Source organism: Sycon ciliatum, chromosome 8 (genome assembly GCF_964019385.1).
Source record: "Sycon ciliatum chromosome 8, ocSycCili1.1, whole genome shotgun sequence".
In the NCBI taxonomy this organism is placed as follows: Eukaryota; Metazoa; Porifera; class Calcarea; order Leucosolenida; family Sycettidae; genus Sycon; species Sycon ciliatum.
The window spans coordinates 28608501-28624307 of NC_088650.1; the positions used below are offsets into that span (position 1 = coordinate 28608501).

At 47.7% G+C, this 15807-nt stretch overlaps 1 protein-coding gene and 1 long non-coding RNA gene across 2 annotated transcripts in view; both read right to left on the reverse strand.

The window, feature by feature from the left end:
• The window catches only part of LOC135822605 (ciliogenesis-associated TTC17-interacting protein-like), a 28576-nt gene extending 14793 nt beyond the window's left edge, over positions 1–13783 (reverse strand). The window contains exon 1 of the mRNA XM_065335421.1: positions 13415–13783. The gene's annotated coding sequence lies outside the window, so the exon portion shown is untranslated. The remainder of the gene's footprint in view (positions 1–13414) is intronic.
• A 361-nt stretch (positions 13784–14144) lies between these two features.
• The window catches only part of LOC135822606 (uncharacterized), a 5130-nt gene continuing 3467 nt past the window's right edge, over positions 14145–15807 (reverse strand). Inside the window, exon 2 of the long non-coding RNA XR_010554507.1 lies at positions 14145–15807. This exon is cut by the window's right edge and continues 1550 nt beyond it. This is a non-coding gene — a long non-coding RNA (uncharacterized LOC135822606).

A 15807-nucleotide genomic window follows, 5' to 3' on the forward strand; every position in this document is an offset into this window, starting at 1 on the left:
GACAGTGCCTACATAAACAGGGTGCACGGGTGGTTGGTATGGAAAAGCAATTTCTACTTCATAGTTCATGTACGGATGGTTGTCAGCAGTTTTACTACAATGTAGCTGCATGGTCGATCTACAGTCGTCACCAAAAATCCAGCCAATGCTTTGCTAGCTCATGAGCTCAGTGTATGGTAAATGGGCATGCACTACCGACGGTACTGGCTGCCCTGCATGTACAATGACTATTATGACCCCCTGCGTGCACTCACTGGTGCTGTGCTGGTAGAGTCTACGGCCGGTCAGTGATACATGCATGCCACTATGCACCATGAAGCACTGCCAGTCAACATGTACCTTACCACTGATGTTCTATCCATGGTATTCATGGTGGGCATTGGCCGGATTTTTTTGGCACGTACACATACCATACCACCGGTGTTCTATCCATGGTATTGGCATTGGTTGGATTGTTTTGGCGGCGACTCTAGTAAACCCTTTTATAATGATCCATGGTTAACTTTACAAACTTTAAAAAAAATATAAATTACACCTGGATATTCAAATGCCATTATGGGATTATGACTGTATATCTTGTTTTAGTTGTTATTATAAATGATAATGTCAAGATCAATATAGCATTAAAGAGTATGTCTCCTTTCTATGGGCTAGAACGCTGCACCCTGCCTTCAGTACAGCTTCATCCTCACAGTGTCAAAAATCAAACGAAAAACAAACAACAAAAAACGCTTCCCTTAAGGTTTGAATTAATTAACATTTGGACAGGAGTACACGCTTCCAACATGTCAACAGCTAACTCGCCAGGACTTGAACGAAAAAAACAAATCAAGCAAGATCTGGTGTTCAGGTAGAAAAGAGAGAGAGAGAGAGAGAGAGAGAGAGAGAGAGAGAGAGAGAGAGAGAGAGAGAGAGAGAGAGTATTGAGTAAATGAGAAGAGGACATGATGCAAGCAAGTCAAGTAAAGAAGGTAGCATGCCACACTCTGCTGAGTACTCCATGAGCACAGCCGCATTGGCACGGCATCTCTTCGTTATGTACAGTAAATAGTGGATATAACGTGCCCCTTTGATTTTCGATAATTTATCACTATATCCGGTGCATCACTATAGCCGATTTGCATGTATGACTGACACATGGCACATGACTATGCATGAAATGATGCGTACACGCTGGAAAATGCATGAAAAGCAGCCACGTGTACATGTGGCTGCTTATAGGCCATTCACAAAAAAAATTTTTTGCACATGTGTGACCAAGATAACACTGGCAAGCCGGAGTGCCCCTTTAAAGGGGAAGTTAAGTCACGCGGCCTAATTTTAAATGCCTCCAAAAGCCAGGTAATGACTATCTCACCGCAACATGCCGGGCCTGAGGTGTCTATCGTGTGCTGCGATACCTCTCTACCGATAGTGAAGTCTGCGCGGTATCTTGGTGTCTTTCTTGACAACCGCCTGAGTTGGGATGTACACGTCAGCGCCATAGTGACCAAAGTTGCAAGGAAGATAGGCGCCTTGTGGCGAGCCCGTCGATGCCTCTCCCGCAGCTCGCGCAAGATATATGTAAAGGCTATTGTCATGCCGGATATGATATATGGTGCCTGCAGCTTCTCTGCAGCCCTCCGCGTGACCCAACTTCAGCGTCTGCAAGCCATGCAAAACCGGGCGATCCGATGCATTGATGGCAGCCCGCCATGTTCCGCGATGCAGCCCCTCCTGGCTGCCAACTCGATTTACCGCGTCACTGAACTTTTTAAACAAAAGCTCCTGATCTTCATCTGGCGTTGTCTAAATGACTCCACTAGCCTTGCTCTAGCCCAGCTTCTCAAACCAGCAGCATGCAGCGGCAGAAGTACGCGCCATCAGCATGCCAATGGTCTGCTCAGCCAGCCAGCTCGTAGTCGGTGTGGCCAAACGAGATTCGCCACCGCAGGAGCATTGCTGTGGAACAGTTTGCCTAGAGAGGTGCGCACCGTATCCAGATTGCAAGATTTTAAGCTAGCCTGCCTTCCTTATGTATGCCTGAAATAGGTTGTGTTTCGTCAGGCTTTGACATGTTCCTTTCTTCTCAGTATTCTCGCTCGCATAGTACTCCACTTCTATGATAATATTGCCTATGCTGTTGCTCATTAGGATTTTGGCAAATTCTACCCTTCGCTTTCATATAACTGGGCCAGGAACCCGTTTGAACTTGCGAAGTAAAATAAAATCAATCAATACTTCAAGGGGTACGCATGGATGCGGCAAATGGGATTTCAGCCCTTGACCTCTGGTTGGTGGATCTTGTCTCAGTGGCGTAGCCAGGGGGGGTGCTTTGGGTGCCCAAGCACCCCCCTCAAAAATTTCAATAATTGTCTGTATTATATTCTGGGTCTAACCACACCCTGTCAATCTCTTACCATCCAACTTCTGTAGCAAAGTACTGTGCGTTTCATACGATTATCTGACTTTTTATTGAATCATTGGTGGAATGGAAAATATTATTATTAATAATGAAATAGATGCAAAAATGAAGGATTTGGCACTCAATATCGAAAAAATTTCCGGGGGAGGGCCCCCGGACCCCCCCCCCGTTTTCCCGCCCTTCGGGCGCAGGCCCACACTTCCAGTGAGCACCCCCCTCAGCCACAATCCTGGCTACGCCCCTGTGTCTAACCCCCCCCCCCACACACACACACTCCATTTATGCGCCGCATCTGACGCTTGACCATGTGGTGGTGGTGTCCACAGAAGTGGAAAAGCGGCTCTTGACCTGCTGTGTACGCGAACTCGCGTCCTTTAGTTGTCAAGGTGTACACAGTGACACTGATGGGTATGGCAGGCTGCAGGTAGTGCAGGCGTGTGCACAGATCAGAGTGCCCAGAACGTTCATACAATGTACATGATTGTACAATTTATACACTACATCAGGGAGTGGTGCAGTATTTTACGACTACTTGAAGTATTTAGAAAAGCGGTCCTGTCAGTTGACTACTGTTACACGTAATAGCTGCACTTCTTATGTACCCGGCTCTGACCCGGTGGCAAGAGTTGTGCCAGGTTCATGTGTACCCGGTTGGTTTGAAATCCTACAGTCCGTTTCAAAAAGATTTACAACCCTGGCGATCGCCCGCGGAGTTTGGCGTCTTACCGTATGAGCACTCGAGCGCTGCCTGGAAAAACTCACTGTGAACTCGAAGAAATATTCCGCGCGAAAGCAAGAAAAATGACAACTCACTCACGTTGACGAATGGACGTACGTCTGGTTTGGGTAGGACTAAAGGGACAAGCCCAACTTTTTTTGCAGTTTTCTGTCATAAAAAAATAAACGTCACAGGCTGCTCTTCGCAGGTGTCCGCGTCGGAGCGGTCCGGGCGAGCGACCGCATCTCAGTGGGACACTTGTCCGTGGCCGTTGTACTGGAAATCTGTGGCAGAACCTTGCCATGCCAGAGGCTACACCAAATTGGAGGGTGCCTCGTTGCTTATCGTGAATATTACACCGACATGAATTACTAAAATTACAAGTATACTGGTGAGTTTTATCTTGTTTTGTTCGTATGCTAGTACCCTGGCCTGGAGTTCTCGTTAGCAAATTCCTATTCCCTGGCGCTTTCTAAACATTCCGTGTAGTACTGAATACGTGATCAAGGATATGCATTTTGTAAAAAAATTCTATTTTCCAAATAGAGCGTTTGCAGAGAAATGGTTGCCCAAATACAACAAAATTGATTCTGCAGTTCTACAACTGGTACTGAAATTCAGTCAAAGTAAAAATGATTCTTCATGACAGTTGGGGTCAATGAAATCTGATTCAGGCATAACGAATAGTGACGCCTCTCACCCCGGGAACGAATGCCCATTTGGTGGCATTGCGCGAAATCACGCGACACCTGTACATTTTCGATCTGCGGGATGAAGATGACGACGTCCATGCATCAGGTATCAGGGGGTAGTAAGATACTGGTATATTACTACTCCACGCCTCAAATCGTGCTGTCAAGCGTATACGGGGGAGTGTAGCATGCCATCCCTTACACTTTCCAGCTCAGGGTTACCCTCGCTACCAATGGACGAAATTTCAGGGTCACAGCTTGCGCAACGGCTTTGTCCTGTGCGAATGGCCACTCGACATACTCAGCACAAATTTTCTATTGCATGCATGCACAAAATGTTCAACTTTCGTATTTTTGGCGACTTTACCACCGTCGTGGAGGCTGGTTGGTGAGGAGCAGGTAGCCATCCCTTGTGGAATCAAACACATGGTTCCACAGTGTGGCTGATTCCGCAAGAGCCAGGTCCATACGAGGAACATTCGCTTTGTCTTTTGCCATCGAAGTAAGTCACTTTTCTTGTTCTCAGTGTTTTTTACGTTCAACGTTTCTGAGATTTTTTTGAATTATTCACTTTTCATTCTTTCATACTTTATTTCTTCATGTTCACTGCCTCACTTGCCTTCTGATCTGGAGAATGTGACGGAGGTGACTGTTGGTTACTGCCTGGTATAACGGTTGTCGTGCTGTTGCTGTATTTCCGTCCTGCTCGCGACGTTGTAGATCACAAACAATTTGAAATCACATGAATTGTACTTACCGTCGTGCGTGCGGTATTAGGAAACACTGTGCAGATTAGATCGTCGCAATGTATCTATAATGTGTGTCTGGTCATCCTGTGCCACGCAAGAACTCCAACCAGACGCATTCGTCCTCGGCCCTGTTGATCGATTGTCCACTCGTCTTTCCTTGAAGAACGATCGATCAAAAAAATCGAGCTCGAGGACTTTTTGCAAAAAAACGGCTGAAAAAAGGAAGAAAAAAGGGTGCTCAGAATGAGATTCGAGTACACAACCATGGTCCCAGCAGTTTATGTGGATGTCGCTCATAGATGCGCGATTTCGCGCAATGGGATACCAAAGTACTCGAAAGTGGTGCGTGTTTCAATGTGGCATTTGGAAGTTTAATATGATCTCTGGTCAATGCAACATACGATAGCCATCGTGAATTGCAGGGCTCGAACGCAACTCAGACCAGAATTGGCAGTTCCCTAAGTTAGATGCTTTATAATTCCATGGCCCTAGCTGTAGTTATAGAGGTTTTTTTGCACATTATTCTTATAGTAGATAGGTTTATACTGATGGCTACAAACAACGGCAGTTCAAACTTCAATGATGTGTTTATGAGCTGAGAGATTTCTCTCCACTATTTCTGTTGTGCACACAGGTCTGTCCAATATGCATTGACCGTATTGGGTAATAATTATGGTATCTGCTCTGAGAAGGGAATCACTGGAGCCACAGTCCAACTAGACAGGCTTTCAAGAAACAGAGAGGAGCCATCTTTGCAAGCTGATACCTGATGTGTACCGACAGAATTCTCACGAGATACCTTACGGACTACGTCTGGTGTATACTTCATAGTACTCCTTCGACTACTGTCTAGAATCAAGTCGACTGAAACAAGTTCAAACAACTCTGGCTTCAAACGAGCCGTCGATTAGACAAACAAAACATTCTCTCATAATACTAGAGCACCCTGACAACTCCCGACCTATTCCTAACGATTGCCACCGCTTATATATATGTAGAGCGCTGATCGGAATGTGCTCATAATCTCAACAATTCAGTGCTATAATTATTTGAACAATGTGTTAGAAATTATTCCACTTTTCCTTCCATGAATGTTGTATCCACATATAATCCACAGTGCTGCAAAGTTTCAGAGTTCTCAGGGTATCAAACAAAATTATTTCAAATACAGTGAAATTGTTCGTGGACATTATAGCGTAACTTGTAGTTCCCTGGTCCTTTTCTTTGCTATAATTTAATCCTTTGCTCTCTAGCCGCCGGCGAGTCCAACAGTGAAATTGTTAGTTCATATTTATAATGTGGGCATGTAGGAGGGGGGGGGGGGGGGGGGGGGTTGAACATATTTCTATATAAGGGACCTGCAACTGTAATACCACAGTATAGTAGCCGGCAAATATGTAGAAAACAGAAATGCATGTTCCCATCGTTGTACATGGACTGGCGCAGCAGGCCGAAGCTATCAGCCAGAACAGGATTTACAATCACCTAGAGATACTTGAGCTATTCCAGTATTCTCCGTGAGCTGTCCCATTCCACAATGGTTCATGCCTCCATTATTTCTGGTAGTATCCATGTGCATAGTTCCAAGACCATCTCGGATTCTTCAGCAATTTGTGCCACGGCAAAAGACAACGCTCGACTCGGTCACTGGGGCTGTCAAACTTCCCATCACAAATGAACTTCAATTTCTCATCTGTTTCAAGTATATGTACTGCCATGACTTGACCCTGCTTCATCCACAGCCATGGGCGAAGATTGTGGCGTTCCATAGCGCACCTTCTTGCTGCCATGCAGGAGTATGTTGAGAGAAGTGAACATATTTTTACTAAAAAACAACAGCCACTGAAGAGGATAGCAATAGCATTGGGTGAATTTCCTGCAGGTACACGTTGTTGGTAGGTCTACTGGTCCGTCTCCATATCGTCAAGTTCAGAAATCACCTGTACTACACTACACATCTTGTAGAAGGGATCCTGATCGAATAATTTCTGGTCATGAAATTCACTAAAATGAGGGCGAGACAAATAGTCAGTACTCCCCGATTCCGTCAAGCTGCTTTGAAGTCTGGATGCTCATGTGATGCTAACAAGCTCCCCGTCGTTACTTCCAGCAGCTTCACTTTTCCTGCGACAGCGGCTATCAACCTCTCTCTCCATCGTCGACAATTATCACAGATTCAATATTCTACATTTATCAGCACTGCACTGGTTGAATATGTCTCGAGACGAATTTAGCGGGTCAACAACGCTTTGCTGGAGATAAATTCTCCTCTGGAGGACCTTCAGGGTACCTGGAAGGGTATAGAAGACGGGATCGCTCACGACGTTGAGAGAACATAGAAAACAACCTCCTCTTCGATTGAAAATTGGCCAAAAAGTGTGTGAAATGTATGTGCGCAGATGCATTTCCACTGGCAAGCTAATCCCTCATTACGTCATCAGCGCTCGCTCGGCGAAATTCAAAAGTCGTCTTCCTGCTCGACTCGATCGCTTCTGGAGACTCGTTCTTGTTCGAGGGGTCTTCTCTCTTTCACCTACCTTCGTCTTGGCATCGAAAACTCGGCGTCGAAAATGAAGCCGGAGTGCCCCTTTAGGGATTCATTTGTGGCCAGGAATCTCCCCACTCGCAGCGTGAAAGCTGCGAGGCCAAGCAGAAAAGAGTGTGCCGAGTCGCGATCAGGAAACGCTGAGTTCTACTGACAACATTGGTTAGCTAGGCGCGGCAAATTCTTGTAGATGCCAGGACTCCAGTTCACCAGTACCTCACGGACATATCTTGGTCGACACCCACCAGCGGGTTGAGAAACATGACCAAGATGGCTTGGAGAAAGGACGTCTTCTCCGCGTGTCTTTCCCAACATCAAACAACAATATTCGCTTCGGCACTGGCCCTTTGCTGTACAGAGTAGACGAGGGAGTCGTAAAATACCGGTATTTTACGACTAGATTGTACATCCGATGATCGCTGTACATCGATCAGCACGAACTCGGGTGCGTAGCCGCTATGACTGCACAAACTCTGGCCTTGGCGGCATCGCCATGTTGTCAAAATGGTGGTCGACGCTTTTTGTATGGTCGTGGTGAGCCCTGCCTGACCGTGTAGATTTACATCAACTTACTTGACAAGAGAGGCACGCTTTTTCAGCAGCAGCGGTTCAAGGATCGGTTATTTTCCAAAAATGTAACCTGGTCGTTGCTGTCAGTTGGAACGCGTAGTCCTACGCACTGACTGTCGTCATGGCGTGCAAAGAGACCACGAATGGTAGTACTAGTACCGGTAGTTATATAGCGAGGTTTGCCCGGCAGAGCGACGATAATGCCAGTAGTGCCAATGAAAGCAGAGCGAGCGATTCCGGCCGCACAGAAGCAAATTCCGGGTGTGCTGCCCGCGCGGGCGAGGCAAGGGTTATACCGGAGGCAGTGCGTAGACTGAAGGATTTGCTTGTGGAGGAGTATGTCGGCGCCACCGTGGACATGGGAGAAGGAATGGTAGATGAGGGGCTGAGCGAGCCAAGCGTTTCAGATGTGCATGTGCATCTAATCATTTTGTCTAGACCTGAGCTTCAAGAGGAGTTCCGCAACCCGAGTTTTGATTCAACAGGCGACATGTGGCGAGTGGAGCACGTTTTCACTAGGGCAGCTGATAGTTTAGAGAACATCTCAATTGAAAGTCTCTTCAAGCTGGATGATGAGCAGATGCTGGAGTTTTCTAGCGGTCAACGCACATATCGCATCATGGCTGTTGCCAGCGCAGGATGCGGTAAAACGTTCATCTTCACCAGAGTGGCTCCATTGAAATGGGCCAGAAATGAAATGTGGACGTCATTTGACCTGGTGGTTGCACGTAAGCTACGAAACAAGGAGGTCAGAGAGGCGACGAATATCTGTGCTCTGCTTGGCGTGGAAGAGCAAGGAGAGTTTACGAGTGAGGAGCGCAGGAGCATCGATGATTTTGTGCGCCGTCAAGCGCACCGCGTGTGCCTCGTGTTGGACGGCCTCGACGAGATCCGGTTAAGTGACTGCAGTGGTTTTGTTCGGGATATCATCAACGGATCCAAGGCAAAGGGACTGCGTATGGTGGTGACGTCGCGGCCGTGTGTTGAACTACTGAGCCTGTGTGGAAGAAAGCAGTTTGATAGGCGAGTAGAACTTGTCGGTTTCCGTCCAGAAGATGTGGAGGAGTACATTAGAAAGGTGCTGAGAAAACCGGAGGAGGCGTCCGCTCTGGTAGCGGCAGTACGTGACGACCAGCATCTTGGCAGCATGATGGCAACACCTTTCCTGGCCATGCAAACATGCAAGATGTTCCACTGCCGCAATCGCGTACTACCCCGCTGCCTGTCAGATATCTTCGACATGATGGTCATCCAAGTAGCGGAGTGTCATTCCGGCGAGTCCTACAAGAATTGGAGAGCAATTCCGACTGACCTGCAATCCCTCATACTTGGTCTTGGCAGATGCGCATTCAACATGCTGAACAGGAAACAGCTGGTTTTCACCGATGGTGATCTGCAGACATACTCCATCGCCAGAGAGGCGAAATCACTGGGCCTGCTCGTGCTAGCTGATAATACAAGCAAGGATACGGACAGGTTGTGGATGTTCAGTCATCTGACCCTGCAAGAGTCCCTGGCTGCACGCTATGTGGCCGTGAAAAAGGCAACAACACTGACACATGTTGTACGCCTGGTGGAGTTGCTCGGTCCCCAAAGCTCTCACCTACGAACTTTCTGGATGCTGTTGGCGGCCCAGCTGGATACAGAGAAAGCCGACTGTTTGATCAACAGCCTTCTGACACGGACAGCATCTACCAAGGTAAGAACACAGTACTGGGAAGAGTCGGATGACGAGTGTGATGAAACGTTTGATGTAGCATCACAAGTCTTCCCACTGGATATGGTCGAACCCCTAAGCGCATGGCTGAATGATCATGAGAGCCGACGCCTTGCCGAAGAGTTGCTCAGTGAACGGATAGGAGGTCGCAGTGGTGAACGGTTGGTGGAGAGGCGATGTAAGAATGGCAAGAATGCTAGCACTAATGATTTCCTGAAGGAGCTTCTCCTCATCTGGGTAGATCGTTGTCCAGACGCAACTCGTGGTTCGTTGGCTGCTGCTCTGCGCTGCATGGGCAAAGATTCCCTTGCCCACTCTCTCATTACTGGAACGGCTGGTGAACCAGTTTCCCAGAAGAGTGGCTTGCACAAGGAAATAAAAGATGAACACAGTGTTAACTTGGATCTTGCCGTGCTCTGCTATGCGGAGTATAATCGTCACCATGGCGGAGTGCAGCACCCTATGTCCAGTATAGCTGACGCATTTCAATGTATGAGATTGCTGTTCTCCGGTCGCGACCTTCCTGCAGTCCCCCGTGCCTATGATGTTGCCATTGATGTCCACCATGCCTGCGTGTTCAATGTGTACATTCTTAGTATGGACGCCGTCAACCAAGTTATGTTACCAGTATCACTGCAGAAGTGCACCAATATCAAATACCTAAGCGTGGACCAATGCACTGGGCATTGGCGGCAGCTGATCTCCATTATCAAGTCTTCGTGTACTCACCTGAGAACTATCCTTCTTCGGTCATGTAGCCTAGGCAACGACAGCATGACTTCAGGCCCAGATGATTCTCAGCTATCGTGTAGTGATCAAAATGCAGCAGCCGCAGAAGACAACCACACCGAATGCACCCGTGCACCACTGCTCCTAGCCGAAGCTCTTTCCAATGTTCCCCGTCTTCAGAAAATCCATATTGGGGATTGCAGAGGCATCAGTGGAGAGCATGTGAACATGATTTGCAAGGCACTGGGTAATGCATCATGCCTAGTAGTATTTCGACTTTTGGAGTCTGGCTTCCCTCAACATTTCAGTATCCTGGCAGAAAACCTTCGCATTGCCTGGCCAATGATGAGATGTCTGGCCATTAAGGAGAGGAGTAAGCAATTGCAGCAGGAGAAGATATCCGACGACGATGTTGCTGCGTTTGTGCATGGTGTCAATGCACATCCCTCACTCCGGTCTCTCGAGTTGGCGGCCGACACATCCGGACAGCCTCTTACACTCACCTGCCTCCGTCTCCTGAGCAAGTCATCATACAAGAGTCCGCGGAGTGTGAGTTACAATGTTACGTCAGTCGTCTAAAATAGACAACAGGCGTGCGGATGTTGACACATGATTCAGGCGAATTGTGCTATCACTGGATGACCCGACCCAACATAAACTGGGCATAGCTCGCATACCGTATGCAGGGGCGTAGCACCCGCTACGACTGGTACGACCATGGCCGTACCACTTTTCGAAAAGTGTGGTCCGTCCGGAACGTGCAAAACCGTAATAAAAATTAGGATCCATCGATGCATATGCGCATCAGACTTTGACCTTTTTCTTGACTCGTACTCGTAGATCTGCCATGCATCTGCGCATGTCCATGCACGTCTCTTCTGACCGTGAAATTATTCTATGACTTTATAAACTATGCCAGAAGTGTGCCAGAAGTTCCCAGAACGCAGGATTTTGTGTCTTTTTTACAAAATTTTCCCGGGGGAGGTCCCCCGCACCCCCCTCCAAAACGGCCTTCGGCCGCGCCCACTTTCGGTCGTACCACTTCCAAAACCCCTCCTACGCCCCTGGTATGTGGTGTGGTGACCCGATGATGTACCGCCGGCAACCTCATAGGCGCCCTTCTGCATATTTGGACTATGCAGTACATGTGCCTATGACGGCCATTTCCTGGTGTGGTAATTGGACTACGCTGACTATACGAGCTATGTATGCGCTTGATACATGTACCAGCGGGCCAAGTAACCCTTACTAGTAGTTTAAAAAAAGTCTCTACACCTGCTACCGCTTGATTACAACGCAATCAGTCATCACACTGCCAACCTGATATCACAATCAGTCACAGCTACATGCGCATCTTTCTTTTCCCAGCATTCTCAGCTAGCCGTCGCATGATACTTGATCATCTTGCTTACCCCCCCCCCCCTCCCCCGTCTCACCTTCAATTGCAGTGATCGTCTTGCTGCCGGCATGCCCCCATTCACCGGCAGCTGTGCTGAATTCAATCTGTCTCAAAGCACACGAAGTCGTTCAGGACTGTATATACTATGACGATTTGATGAAGTTTTCTGTGTACATAACGAAGAGATGCCAATGCGGTGACTGTGCTCATGGAATAGTCAGCAGAGTGTGTCATGCTACCTTGTTTACTTGACTTGCTTGGATCATGACTTCATGTCCTCTACTCATTTACTCTATACATGTACCTTCTCTCTCTCTCTCCTACCTGAACACCAGTTCTTGCTTGATTTGTTCAAGTCCTGGCGAGATAGCCGTTGACATTTTGGATGTGTGTACTCCTGTCTTAATGTTAATTCATTCAAACCTCAGGGTTTGTTGTTGTTTGTTTTTCATTTGATTTTCTACACTGCTCGGATGGAGCTGTATAAAGGCAGGGTGCAGCGCTGTAGCCCATAGAAAGGAGACATACTCTTTCATGCTATATTGATCTTGACATTATCTTCATTTATGCTAACAACTTAGTGGCAAGATATACAGTCATATATCCCATAATGGCATTTGAAAATTTGAATATCCAGGTGTAATTAATAATTTTTAAAAGTTTGTAAAGTTACCCATGGATATAAAAGGGTTTACTAGAGTGCCGCCAAAACAATCCGGCTAATACCGATACCATGGATAGAACATCAGTGGTATGGTACACGTTCATGGCGGTGCTTCATGGTGACATAGTGGTATGCATGTATCACTGACCGTCCGTAGACTCTACCAGCACAGCACTGAGCGCATGCAGGGAGTCAATAATTATAGTCATTGTATGTGCAGTGCAGCCAGTACCGTCGGTAGTGCATGCCCATTTACCATACACTGAGCTGGCATTGCATTGGCCGGAATTTTTGGCGACGACTGTAGATCGACCATGCAGCTACATTGTAGTAAAACTGCTGACAACCATACGTACATGGACTATGAAGTAGAAGTAGTTGCTCTTCCATACCAACCACCCTGTTTATGTAGACGATGCTGCCCAATATGCATGGGCACGATTCTAGCTGAAATACGATAGCACGTACCTACGTGTATACAGTATGAGTTGAGCACTATTTGCAGCAAGGACTCTAGACACTTTGTATTAGGGCTCAAACGGTCACGGTTTTACCCCTAACGGCTAACTGCTAAGCTAACGGTCGGTTTAACGGTTATAACCTACACGTACATGTATAAGGACTCTGGACACTTTGTATACAGTATGCGTATCGAATGGCTCATCGTCCCCTCTTCATGGTTGTCAACTCCATCCCACATTGAACAGGTTTTGGTCTGGCACATTTTGTTTGGACGTTGGTTAAAAAAACTTCAAAAATAGAGGAAAAAGGAAATTATCTTGTCCGTTCCCAAAGGAAACTCGTCATGACGGCCACTAACACCCTGTAAACCCAAACTTCAAATCAGCAAACAATTACCAAAATGAGCCGCAGCACTGCTGAACGAAAAGAAGCAAATGGAGAGGATATGAGGGGAAATCAAAACAAACTGCACCAGAAGGATGGAAGGGAGAGGGAGGGGGGGGGGGGGGGGTGTCGGTCCACACAGAGAGGATATAAGATATGAGTTCCTCGTTTCAGACTGCTTAAATGTTTTTAGTTGTAAGTCCGGTGAGTTCTAGAGTTCTAAAAACTTCAGAACACAGAACAACTAGCTGGCTAAGAGACCTCTGGTATTAGAGACCGTCTGCTGTTAATAATTAAGAATAGTTTCCCATGCACCAGCAGGTCTGCGTAGAAACTGGACCGGAAACAGCGACCACATGCATTGCGCGACCAGCGACTGACCTTTATAGTCCATGAGCCAAATCTCAGAATCGGCTGTTTTAGCATCGACCGTTGCACCCAGAGAGGGACAAATCGTCCTTCGGCACACCGCTTCACGATGGTATCCTGAAGCGATTTCCACTTGTTGGACAGTTCGAAACTGATCCAGGGAGGTCACAGAAGACGCCAAACATCCAACTTTGCTCACTGACAGCAGCGGCCATTTTCGCCTTCTTCGCTTGATATTTTTGCGCTTGTTCACGGATTCTCATTTTTTGAAGCCATGAGCAGATACCACGAGTGCACATAACGCGGAAACCAGTGCACAAAACTAGATTCGAATTTTTTTGCCGCTGAGAATTATGAATCGGGATGCAAACTGCATGCAGCAAAGTCACTACTGTTTGTAGTTACAATGCAATCGTTCAGAACTGACTTCCAAGAATGTCCTAAATATCTCTCGACATATTTGTTCACGACTTCCTAGGCCAATCGGCGTAGACTGTAGTGAGTAACCTTCTGGAGCAAATGACGACTGCCCCGAGCATGAACTTCTTTTCATCCTGTTCAAGGTCAAATATTACTCAGTTTGCGTTGAAGAATAACAATTACATTCGTGAATGGCCGAACTGAGAAAACCCTCATGATTTCTCTTGGATTTCGTATCCCAAGTTCCTCTACTTGGCTGGATAAATCGCCTCTTTACTTCATCATACTGGACTGGAACTTGTAGATAATAGCGAGCAATGAATTGGTGAGTGAAGTATATTTCAAAAGTAATAACCACTCGATTACTGAATAGTAGTGAATACGTAGAATACTCCAGTATTATTATTATATGAACACTGAAGCTAATGTGACATTACAGTAGTACAATAGGAAGTACGTCACCACACTGTTGTAAATGCACGCGCTGATCCTATCCAACCTGACGGCCAATGCAAGAGGTTGGAATTGGCTATTGATTTCCTAACACACTCATACAGCACCAAAAGCTATCTGTCATTGCTCATTTTCAACTCAACATAACACAGTTGCAAATCACCAGGTGCACATCTTGGCACATAATGTGTGCTGTCGCAGTCCACCGCAGAACATAGTAATCCACAGATAACTACCGATATAACATGATGTCACATACATACATGCATGCATGCCGCGGCGCACCCACACGCGTGCGCACACACACACACACACACACACACACACACACTTGAAGCAGCTGAATAATCCGACTATGCAGTCTCCCAGGCACGCGCACACACACGAACCAGCTGCCGAATCCAACTATACAGTCTCCCAGGCATGCACGCTCGCACACACACACACATGAACCAGCTGCCGAATCCACACAAACACGCGCGCGCGCGCGTGCGCACACACACACACACATGAACCAGCTGCCGAATCCGACTATGCAGTCTCCCAGGCACGTGCGCACAAACACGCTTATGCGCATGCGTGTGTGCCCGCACACACACATGAACCAGCTGCCGAATGCGACTATGCAGTCTCCCAGGCACGCGCGTGCGTACGCACACACACACATGAACCAGCTGCCGAATCCGACTATGTCAGTCTGCCATGACTGCGAAACCAGCGAAGACATACAGTGCATTGGCTGCTGCCAGACTGGTCTGCTACAGGTTTGCGACGCTCTTGAGTACACTTGTGGCATGGCAGGCCGCTCTTCGAAAAGGAAATGTTACAAATACTACACTGAATCCGATCACGGGAGGCCGGCTGTGGTGGTGAAGCAATTCTGAATGCTGTGCGCCACTCTCCTCGCTGCTGTGCAGTGTCGAACCAATATCCTTCAAGATGTAAGTGATGGATGTCCCTTCGGACAACATCACACCAATGCTGTCGGGTTTCACACACACACACACACACACACACACACACACACACACACACACACACACGGCGCACACCTTGTCGACAATTGCGGAATCTAAAACCCACCAACGACCTGAAACACGGATCGCACTGGCCGCAGTGGCTGTGGCAACACCGCGCCCCAACACCAGTAGTAGCCTGGGGTGGTGTCACCAACAAAGGAAAACGCCTAGCACGCACATGCACGTGCGCGCGCGCACACATGCACGCTCGCACACACATGCACACTCGCACACACATATGCACGCGCGCGCACACACACATGCACGCGCATGCACACGCACACACACATGCACGCACCCACACACACAAACACGCGCACACATGCACGCGCACACACACATACACAGCTAATGGTATACAGTAGTATGTTGCCCGCAAAGCAGCCAGGTGCTCTGGCTTGGACCTCCAGCAGCGCTGGTTTCGCCCTCGCTACTTGTCGTCTTGCCCTCTCCAGTGCTGCCTGCAACAAAACATTCCCTTCCGGAAACTCTGGGTGGACCAGTTCTCCGTGT